This window comes from Gekko japonicus, unplaced genomic scaffold, assembly GCF_001447785.1.
Source record: "Gekko japonicus isolate JY-2015 unplaced genomic scaffold, Gekko_japonicus_V1.1 scaffold628, whole genome shotgun sequence".
Taxonomy (NCBI): Eukaryota; Metazoa; Chordata; class Lepidosauria; order Squamata; family Gekkonidae; genus Gekko; species Gekko japonicus.
Window position 1 is genome coordinate 903,159 of NW_015169794.1, and position 10,046 is coordinate 913,204.

The window sequence follows — 10,046 nt, forward strand, 5'->3', positions numbered from 1 at the left end:
CTGCATTCTTCATTTCTTAGTTTCTTTATGTTCAGTGTTCAGTTAATGAACCTGGGACTTTGGCACCCACACATTATACACTTCCAGCTAGGTTGCCAACTTGTTTTTTAAAAAATTATAAAAAATATTTTCTTTAAGAAAAGGTGGGATATAGAAGGGAAGAAGGGTAGAGGGAAAGTATAGATGCGTCAGGTTTGTCACATATTATGAGTTGTTACGTACAACAAGTAAAATCAGATGTATTACCAAATGTATTACATATTTCAAAGAAAATAAATATTACATCAATATTACAGAATTTTGGGATAGATTCTCTCTTTAAACAATAAACAAGAACTTTGCTAAAGTTAGCGATAATCTATTAAATAAAAGAGATTATATCTTTAACAATTGAATGAACTTCTATGCTAAAATTAAATCATTGTAAAAAACTTAATAGTCTTAATTGTTTATATAAATCTAAATTTATTCATACTAATTATTTAATTACTAGTGGAGTACAAAGTCAAGTATTGAAATTGTAATCAATATCTTCATCACCTTTAATATGATATTCAGATCATTCCAGAACTTTAAAAAGTTAATTATTCCCGTAGTATGAGTAATAAGCTTGCAATTTCTGCTGAAATTCTTTCAGTGGTCTTTTTTTATATAATCAGTTAGTTTTGCCAATGTTGCATACTCAACTAGTTTTTCTTTCCCGGTCTCTATTGTAGAACAGTCTTCTGTCTTGACTGCAAATATTACTCTGGCAGCTGTCAACATAAATCTAAGTAGGTTTTGTGAGGTTCTGTCTATATTATCTGGTAAAATTCCCAGTAACATAGTCTCTGGTTTCATTGGGAATTTGGTTTTTAAAATATTTTGAATTTCTTCATGTATATTTTACAGTATTTTTTAATCTTGTTGGAAGTCCACCACATATGATAAAAGGTGCCATGTTCTTTTTTACATTTCCAGCAAGCTGCTTTGTAATTCTTGTCCATCTTTTCAATTTCTTTTAGGGTGATGTACCATTAGTAAAACATCTTGTACCAGTTTTCTCTTAATGCTTGGCTAGCAGTTAATCTAATACCTTTAGTCCATAGATTTTCCCAACATTAAAACTGTACTTTCTCACCAAAATTTTGCATCCATTTAATCATGCAAGATTTAACCCGTTCTCCTTAGGAATCATATTGAAGTAATAACTTGTAAATTTGTCCTAATAAATGGTATCTAGTGTGAAAATCTTTTCAAAATCAGTCAGTTTATTAATAACTCCTCTCTTAGTGCAGATATAATTTTTTAATCTAGAAGTAATTTGAAAGTATATCCACCATTATATCTGCTTTCCTTCTCTTGCCATGTCTTGATGCCACCTTGCGAGTTTATCATATCATCATAAATTATAAAATCATTGTTTCTCCTTGTGTACTGACCATAGTAAGCATCTATTGGTGACATTATTAATGGAATTGTAGGGCTGATTCTCTTTTGCAGCATTTCCCAAATTTTAAATAAGCTGTCTCTGATTGTATGTCTTTTATCTTGGGTTTTATTTTTTGATATGTTTTTTAATCTACATGCAGCTATGTAGTCCATCATCAAGATTTGAAGATTCTAATTTTATCAATCCTTCATTGGGACTTCTGATCCAATCTGATATCTAAACTAGCCCAGTGGGTTGGTTATATAATTTAATGTTAGGTATTGCAAGACCACCTCTTTTCTTCTCATCTTGCAGTACTTTAAATCTTATTCTTGGCTTCTTATCTTTCCATACAAACATATTTATTTGTCTTTGCCAGTCACTCAAAATCTTTTCAGGAATTTAAATTGGAATAATCTGTAACCAAAAGTTTAATTTTGGTAGCACATTCATTTTTATAGCAGAAATTCTTCCTAGCCAGAATAGATGTAATTTGGACAATCTTTCAAAATCTTTTTGTATTTTGGATCAAGTTGTCATATAATTGTCCTTTAATAATGTATCATTCTGTCCCATGAGATATATTCCTACCTATCTGACTGGGTTGTTTGTTATATCACATCCTGAAATTTTCTTAATTTTCCTCTTCTTGAATAGCTGAGAATTTTAAAATAATCTTGGTTTTCTTTTACTTTTTATAACCTGAAAAGGATTCAGACTTGTCAATTTGCTCCATTACATGTTGGAGAGATAGCTCGGGGTTCGAAATTGTAAGAACCAAACCATCTGCATAACTCTTTTGTTTAAACTCCTTTTCTTCTACTTTAATCCTTCAATTTGGGGATCTTGTCTTATTTTAGAAGACTGCCATCACAAGAATGAAGAGAAGTGGAGAGAGTGGACATCCTTGACAGGTTCCTTTTTCTGTTTTAAATCCATTTGTCAAGACCCCGTTGATTAAAATTTTTGCATGTTATTTGGTGTAGATGTTCTGTATCCACACTTGAAATATTGCAGTGTTTTTTGTAGAAAAGTCCAAGATACATTATCAAAGGCTTTTTCAGCATCTAAGAACAAAAAGGCTGCTTTTTCACCCTTGTGTTTAACATGTTCTATCGCATCAACAACAAAACAAACATTGTCTTTCATATGTCTTTTTGGTACAAAACCAGTCTGATCAGGATGAATTACTTTGGAGATACTTTTCTTTAGTTTATCAGCCATGATTGAGGTAAAAATTTTGTAGTCCACATTCAACAATGAAATAGGTCTATATGATTGTGGCAGCATTGGGTCATTATTCTCTTTATATAGTAACATTATGTGAGCTTCTTGCCAGGATGGTGGCCTTTTACCTAGAAGATCAGGGCAGGCCTGGTGTAATTTAGCTGGTCAGCAGCACAGATGGGATTCAGTTCTGCAGACTGGGGCCAACCCAGAAGTGTTTATGGGCAGAGTCCATCAAAATCTAGTTTTTACTGGGTTTTTAGCCCCCAATATGTGTTTCATGACAGAACACAAGCTTACTTGTCAGGCTGTTGAAATCAGTTGGCAAAGCTACTTCCAGCATATTCCTAAATAAGGAACTTATCGGTGCTTTTCATTGTCCTCTGATTCTCTTCCCTTTCCTCTTCAAGGGTTCTTCTCTGGGAGGGGGACAGGGGTTGAAGCAGGGGTCTGGAGTCTGGTCTCACTCACTGGTTCCTATGACAGCGCAATATGGCCTCGGATGGATGGAACAGAATTGTCAACCCCACTGTCACTTCCTCCTTGACCCTGACTCCCCTCCTCTCAGCAGAGCTGCAGGGTGCCTCCCTCTCAGCCTCTCCCTTCTTTGCAGACTCCCAAGCCATGCCTACTTCCCATTTAATTTCCTAGTTTGTGAGGATCGGTAGATTCTTGGGATGGGAAAGCATCCGTCCATTCCCCTTTGCAACTGAAGTTGTCTCCTGCTGCCACTTTCTGACTGCCTGTGCCAGTGGCATAGCCTCCAGAATGTCCTTCTGCTCCTGTTTCCCTTCTAGTGCCTCTCCTTCCTCTCCTCTTCTCCCCACATATATAAAATATAACAAAAATGAAGGAAATAAAAGATAATCCACTGCGTTTCTGAGTGCACGTCTCACTTTTCTAAGACTTCACTAACACATATTGGAGTGAATATGTAACACTCTTCCCTTTATTTCCCAAATATTTTCTGTGGCTATTGTAAGAAATTGTAAGAATATTGAACCACCACTAATTACAGTTTCTGAAATATACTCATCTCTGTCTGGCTTTGTAGATGCTTTCATTAAACCACTGGAGCCCTGGTGCACAGAAGTACACTGAGTCCCAGAGAAGATATTTGTTGCTTTTGCTGAAGTCAAAACGATCTCTTGGGTATGTTCTTTAGTGAGCAGAAGACCTGGAATTACCTCCTCAACCAGCTATTGCACTCCAGTTAGCAAATGAATAAACACAATACTTGTATATTCATTACTGAGCCTTGACAAATAAATCTCCCCCTACACACAGAGAATATTTTACTGTCCTACAGCCTATACCAGGGGTGGCCAAACTTGCTTAACATAAGAGCCACACAGAATAAATGTCACATGGTTGAGAGCCGCAAGACATGAACAAATATTACACGTTTTTACTGGGAAATATGCAGATTTGCTTTTTATTAACATTAAATGAGACTGCCAAGAATAATATCAAAAGCAGTAGAAGCAGATATTGATAATGATATTTATTTGTCCAATGATATTTGTTTGCTAGTGATATTTAGCTTCCCCAGCCACCTTGCTGAGAGCTGCACAATATGTGTGAAAGAGCCGCATGCGGCTCCCGAACCACAGTTTGGCCACCCCTGGGCTATACTCTCAATATTGTTTCATGCTCCCAAGCTCCAAACAGTGATAAGTTCCAGAGGCCAGGCTACCAGTTTCATCCTTTTGACAAGAGAACTCTGGAGACTTAACAGCATATTGCCAGCCATGCAGTTCTTCCAGTGGAATGGCATTCCCATTGGCAGGCCAGCAGTTTCTGTTGATTCCCTCTTTGACTGCAGACCCCACTTTACCCCATGCTATTCCTGAGGGTCTTCTGACCACTTAGGAACAAAATGGGTGGGTCTATGGGCTGTAGCAGAAGGGGAAAGTCCTGCTCTGCAAAGTCCATGGAAGTATAGGCGCCTGACATTATGTCTTTGCAGTTCACAAATCTATAAGCAGAACATACTGGAAGCAAGCAGACATGGCAACCTCTGTCCATGTCATTGCAAAAAAACCCCCCATATTTTGCCATAGTATCTGAACAACAAACTATGGTTTATGCTTGCCCTCCAAGCCATAATTGCGAACCAGGAGGATCAAATGTGACTTGGAAACCTGGCTGGGAGTACAAGAACAAATCAAAGCTTGCAGTTTGGAATGTAAGGGGAAAGTATAGTTTAATGCAAAAGAAAGGGAATTGCACCATGTGAAGGGAGGAAGGAGTGAGACAATTTAGTCCACAAGCCCAAGGGTCACTCATGTAGCACCAGATTTGAACCCAACCTCATGTCTCTCCAAATTTAAACTAAGCCTTCTTGTTTATTATTATTTATAGTCTGCCTTTCTCACTGAGACTCAAGGTGGATTGCTTTTATTTATCTTGCTTACATTATTTGTAGTCCATCTTGCTCACTTGGATTTAAGGCGGATTACACAGAGAGAGTCAACACAACAGGATGCGGCATTCAATAAACAATACAATAGGATTAGGGTTGTAGAACCAATCAGAAATCTGAAAATAGAACTAAAGCAAAGTATAAGTCTTAACATGACACATTAAATGAAACAGAAATTACAACATAGGATCCTTGTTTCTAGAAGCGAAACACTGTGGTATAGACGACAGTGTCTAATAATTTACCTGTAACTCTGTGAATTGTTTAGTACACCAAGTGCGAGATCCCCAAATTTAGTAATGCGATAGGAACAGCATAAGAAGAAGAAGAAGAGATTGGATTTATACCCCGCCCTTCACTACCCGAAGGTGTCTCAGAGCAGCTTACAAACTCCTTTCCCTTCTCCTCCCCACAACAGACACCCTGTGAGGTAGGTGGGGAGACATATAATAAACAGGGCAATAAGTCTGAAATACAAAATTAGAAAACGATGCAATAGAAACAATATGAGATGTTATTTATTTAGAACATTTCAATGATGCCTCTCCATGAACCATCCCAAGGTGGCGGTGGTAGTGATGGAGGAGGAGGAAAGTGCCATCAAGTTGCAGTTGGCTTATGATGACCCCATCGGGTTTTCAAGGGAAGAAACGGTTTGGCATGGCCTGCCTCTGTTTAGCATCTCTGGGATTCCTTGGTGGTCTCCCATCCAAATACTAAGCAAGGCTGACCCTGGTAGTTGACAGAACAAAAATAATAAAAACAAATCATTAAAAGATAAAACCCAAAGCAACAGGAACTTAATGGTGAGTAAAATGAGAATGCGGGAAAGCGCATTAATTAAAATCCAGCATTTTAAAAGCCCCAGCCCAACATAGAAAACATAGATGATAAAAACAGATCACAGACAGCTTAAAGCAACAGTTTCCAGACTAAAATAATGTTTAAAAAATATCAACCCCTTAATTAAAATCCTGGGTGAACCGAAACATTTTGGCCTGGCACCTAAAAGAAAGCAACGTAGCCACTACACAAGCCTTAAGGGGAAGGGCGTTCTATAAGCAAGGTGCCACTACCGAAAAGTCCTGTCTCTGATTGCCACCTGCCTCCCCTCTGAAGGTGGGGACACAGAGAGCAGAGTTTGTGAGGCAGATCTTAACCGGTGCCCTGGGCAATATGGGAAGTGGTCCTTCAGGTACCCTGGCCCCAAGACATTTAGGGCCATAAGACTGCAAAAACTGGATTACAGGAATGAGAAAACAATGCAACAAAACCAAGAAAGGCATACAGTGAACAGTGTCGTAAGCCACCGCTGTTATCCCTTTATTAAAGCATCTTCCTGAACAATTCTAATTTTACTACTGCCCTATAAAAATGCTCTGCTGAACAATTCCATTTTACACATTCTGTTGGATGATAAAGTTATGGGAGCCTTTCTGACCTCCTTGGGCAGGCCGTTCCACAAAGTGGGAGCCAGCAATCTCAGATTCAGGCAGCTACAGATCTTGTTCGTTTGCAGGACAGGACCTTCAAGAGACTTGTGAGTTGTCCCATGGACAGCGACTAATCCTGGAGCAGCTTCTTAAATGTAAGAAAGAATGCAGGGGAGTCATATCTCACAAGACTGGAGGGAAAACACACAAATGTTGAGTGTCTGCAGTCACTCACCTTACGTATTGCCATTCTCAGATGGCTGCTTTCAGAAGCGGATGCGACTTGTGAGAGTGTGTCTGCACCTTTCAGATTTATTATGATTAAAAGCTGCCCTATGGCTAAAGGAAACTGGGCTTGGCACAAAGAAGGATCCACATGGGATACAAAATTAAACAAAGGCGGCAATTTGCATGCAACATCACCGAGACAAAAAGAGGCAGCTCCTACATGGGCTCATTTTACTTTGTGTGAGTTTGCTAATGATACAACTTTCTGTAAATTCCTATTCACCTGTATAGGGTTCTGAGAAACATGTTAGTATTTCCAAGTGGGGCAGAATAAAGGGCTGGCCATGAGTCCAGGCATAAAAAAGCTGGTGGCAGCTGTGGCCTACCCTAGTGTAAAGCTGACACGAGTGAACACAGCTGTACTTTAATTCAGCCTTTTGAAGGCCTGTCAGAATTGATCCATTGAGAGGAAACGGGCTCTGATACCAGGATGGATGCAGGGCTGAGACTCAGATCTTTGCATTCAGGAATTTCCAGAGCCTGGCATACTGGGATTGTGCAAGGTATTTAAACAAAGATTGTCTGCCATAACAAAATCTGTCATTGCCTGGAACAATGCTTTTGTTAGTCTCCAAATGTGTGACCCTTACATTATGTGCTCTTCTGGTTCACCTGTTTTCACTTCTGGGGTCTGTGAAGTTTTCCATTTTTCTCCCACCACCTATACATACTCCTTTATCATTTGAATCAGAGAAGAAAATGTTGACAGTCATTCTTAAACTGCAGAGACCATAACATGTTTGGGTTCGGACTTTAAGTACCAACTCTCAGGGGTCAATGCCTGGCTGCAGAGCAAGAACTGCCTGGTGGACAAGACCCTGGAGAGAGAGACTGTTTGTTTGTTTTCAGAGGAGCTCTGCAGACAACTGTTGGCAGGTGTTGGCCTATAACTAGTCCCCACAGAATCAGGTAGCAGGAGATAGTGGCTGAATTCCCTGTCCCTTCAAAAACACAACTTATCCACAATATATTTATGAACATGTGAGTTGGTTATTTTTTTGTAGTGCATACATGCCTTCTTTTAGATACTTTTCCATCTCTTTCTTTTTTCCATCCTCCATTCTGAAGATCTGAAAAACAGGAATATTTCCTTCTTCCAGTCAGGATCCTCCCCCTAAAATACACCTTCATTTTTCCTCTGTGCTCTTCAGGTTGTTTTCCCCTTTCCATCTGTCTTCACTCTTTGGAACATCTTGTGTCTGGCTTCACGCTTGTTTACATAACGCAGAACACTTCTGGAACACTCGGTTATCTCAGAAGTATTAACAGTTTATTTCACATCCCCTTTTTAAAAAGATTGCACACATCCATATATCTAAGAACAGAGATAACAGTGAGGGCAGGAGAATAAATGCAGACACACCTGGAGTTCTAGGAAGATGAAACTGGAAAAGGTCTGAACGTCGCTCAGGAGAGATCTATCGTGCCTATATATTCCTATACTAAAGTTTGGCTCCAGGGCCATTCACACCTAAAAGCCACTGTATTCAAGACCAAACATCGTTTCTCCAGGACCAGTACAAACCTGCAACCCAGCTCTTGCATGCACACACACTCAAAGAGGGTTACCAACCTCCTGGTGGTAGCTGGAGATATCTCATTATTACAACTGATCTCCAGGCCACAGAGATCACTTCACCTGGAGAAAATAGCCACTTTGGAAGGTAGGCTCTAGGGCATTATATCCCATTGACGTCCTTCCCCACTCCAAACCCTGCCCTCCTCAGGCTTCACCCCCCCCCCAAACCTCCAGGTATTTCCCAACTCAAAGTGGGCATCTCTGTGTGTGTGTGTGTGTGTGTCACACACACACCTGTTTTTCTGCAGCACCACATGGAAATCATCTTCCAAAAGAGGTGTGAAAACTAGAAATTTCACTAGAAAGGGAACTGTTTTGCATCTGGCAGTTGTGTAACATGGCTGTTTCACTTGGTTGAGACTGGGCCTTGACCTGTACTGATATTATTGAATTGATTGTTTCTGGAGTGGTTTGTGGATTTTGTAAAACCACAATGGACTTTGCAGAAAATAGTACATACATTGTAAAATAATCACATGCGTGCAATTTCATGAGTCATAAAAGAAACATTTCTGAAGTTCTATAGGAAAAAACAAAGCATGATAATGGGCTTCCAGGGTCCCTCAACCGCTGAGTCTTGGTGAAGTATACCTATTTCTCTCCCATGCTTGGGCTATGAGCATATGCCAAGGGCAGCTGTTACCCTGGCTACACTGCCTACACATTTTTATTATTTCTCATTTCTGCTTTTTCTTGTGTCTGTCACGGCAGGGCCAGGGAGCGTGGGGCAAACAAGCAAAGTCCAAATCCAGTCCGAGGTTCAGCCGAGCAGGTCAAGCAGCACAGTTCAAAGAAGTCCAAATCAGTTTCCAAAGCCAGCGTCAGACATATCAGAAGGTCCATAAATCAAAACGAAGCCAGAGAAACGCAGAGACGAAAGCAGGGTCAAGCAATGCCGAGTGTCAAGGAGCCAAAGGTCAAAAGCCGAGGATCAAACCGACAAGGGTTTCAAGGAGTCTGAAGCAGAAATGCACGGAGCGTCTGGTCCTGTCAATCGAAGTTGCCAGCACAACTTTCTGCCAGCAGCAGGTTTGCTGATATAGCGTGCTGGCTAATTATCTTGTTAACTTTTGCTGAGCAAAGTCATGCTGCTGCTAATACTCAGGGCTGAACGAGCGTCTGCCACGCATGCGTGCGGCTTTCCTTCTTTCGTTCAGCTCCTGTCTTCGCTGACTCCTGAGCCGGTTCACAGGTGGTGGCGAGTCGGGGGTGAATTGTCTGTGGTAAGCAGAGCCTGATCCGGCGCAGGTGTCTCTTGGGAGGCTCTATCCTCCTCAAGACTTAGAGAGTCTTCTGCTAAAGAAGCCAGTTCCTGGCTGTAAGTCTCTGCTTCTGGATGTTCCTCAGGGGCTTGTGGTGCCAACTCCACGTGCTCCTGGCTGTCAGGTGCTTCATCAGGGGCAGGCATGACAGTGTCCACTTAGGAATCCTCTCCAGCATCTGTATTCCCTGGTCTGGATTCTAGAACAGCGATGCTTTATATGGGGCAGCATGATGCCACTTCAGGGGGCATTCAGAACATGGGGGGAATGGGGGACATTTGGTGTCTTAGGCAGCCCATTCTCCCCATTTGCAGTAGCTTCTGACAGCAAGTAAAAGTGAGCATTTTTAATGCAGCTCCCCCCAACAATGAGGCTAAAATTCCTGATCCTAGATTTCTCCCACGCATCCTTATAAAAGTGA

The 10,046-nt window shown here is 40.7% G+C and overlaps 1 long non-coding RNA gene across 2 annotated transcripts in view; it reads left to right on the top strand.

The window, feature by feature from the left end:
- Positions 1 to 9,147, top strand: part of LOC107115351 — a 29,432-nt gene extending 20,285 nt beyond the window's left edge. Inside the window, exon 3 of one of the 2 annotated variants that reach the window (XR_001482672.1) lies at positions 3,693 to 3,829. This is a non-coding gene — a long non-coding RNA (uncharacterized LOC107115351). Of the gene's footprint in view, positions 1 to 3,692; positions 3,830 to 9,074 lie in introns of those variants that run through there. The other variant, XR_001482673.1, reaches the window with a different exon arrangement.
- The last annotated feature ends 899 nt before the right edge of the window (positions 9,148 to 10,046 follow it).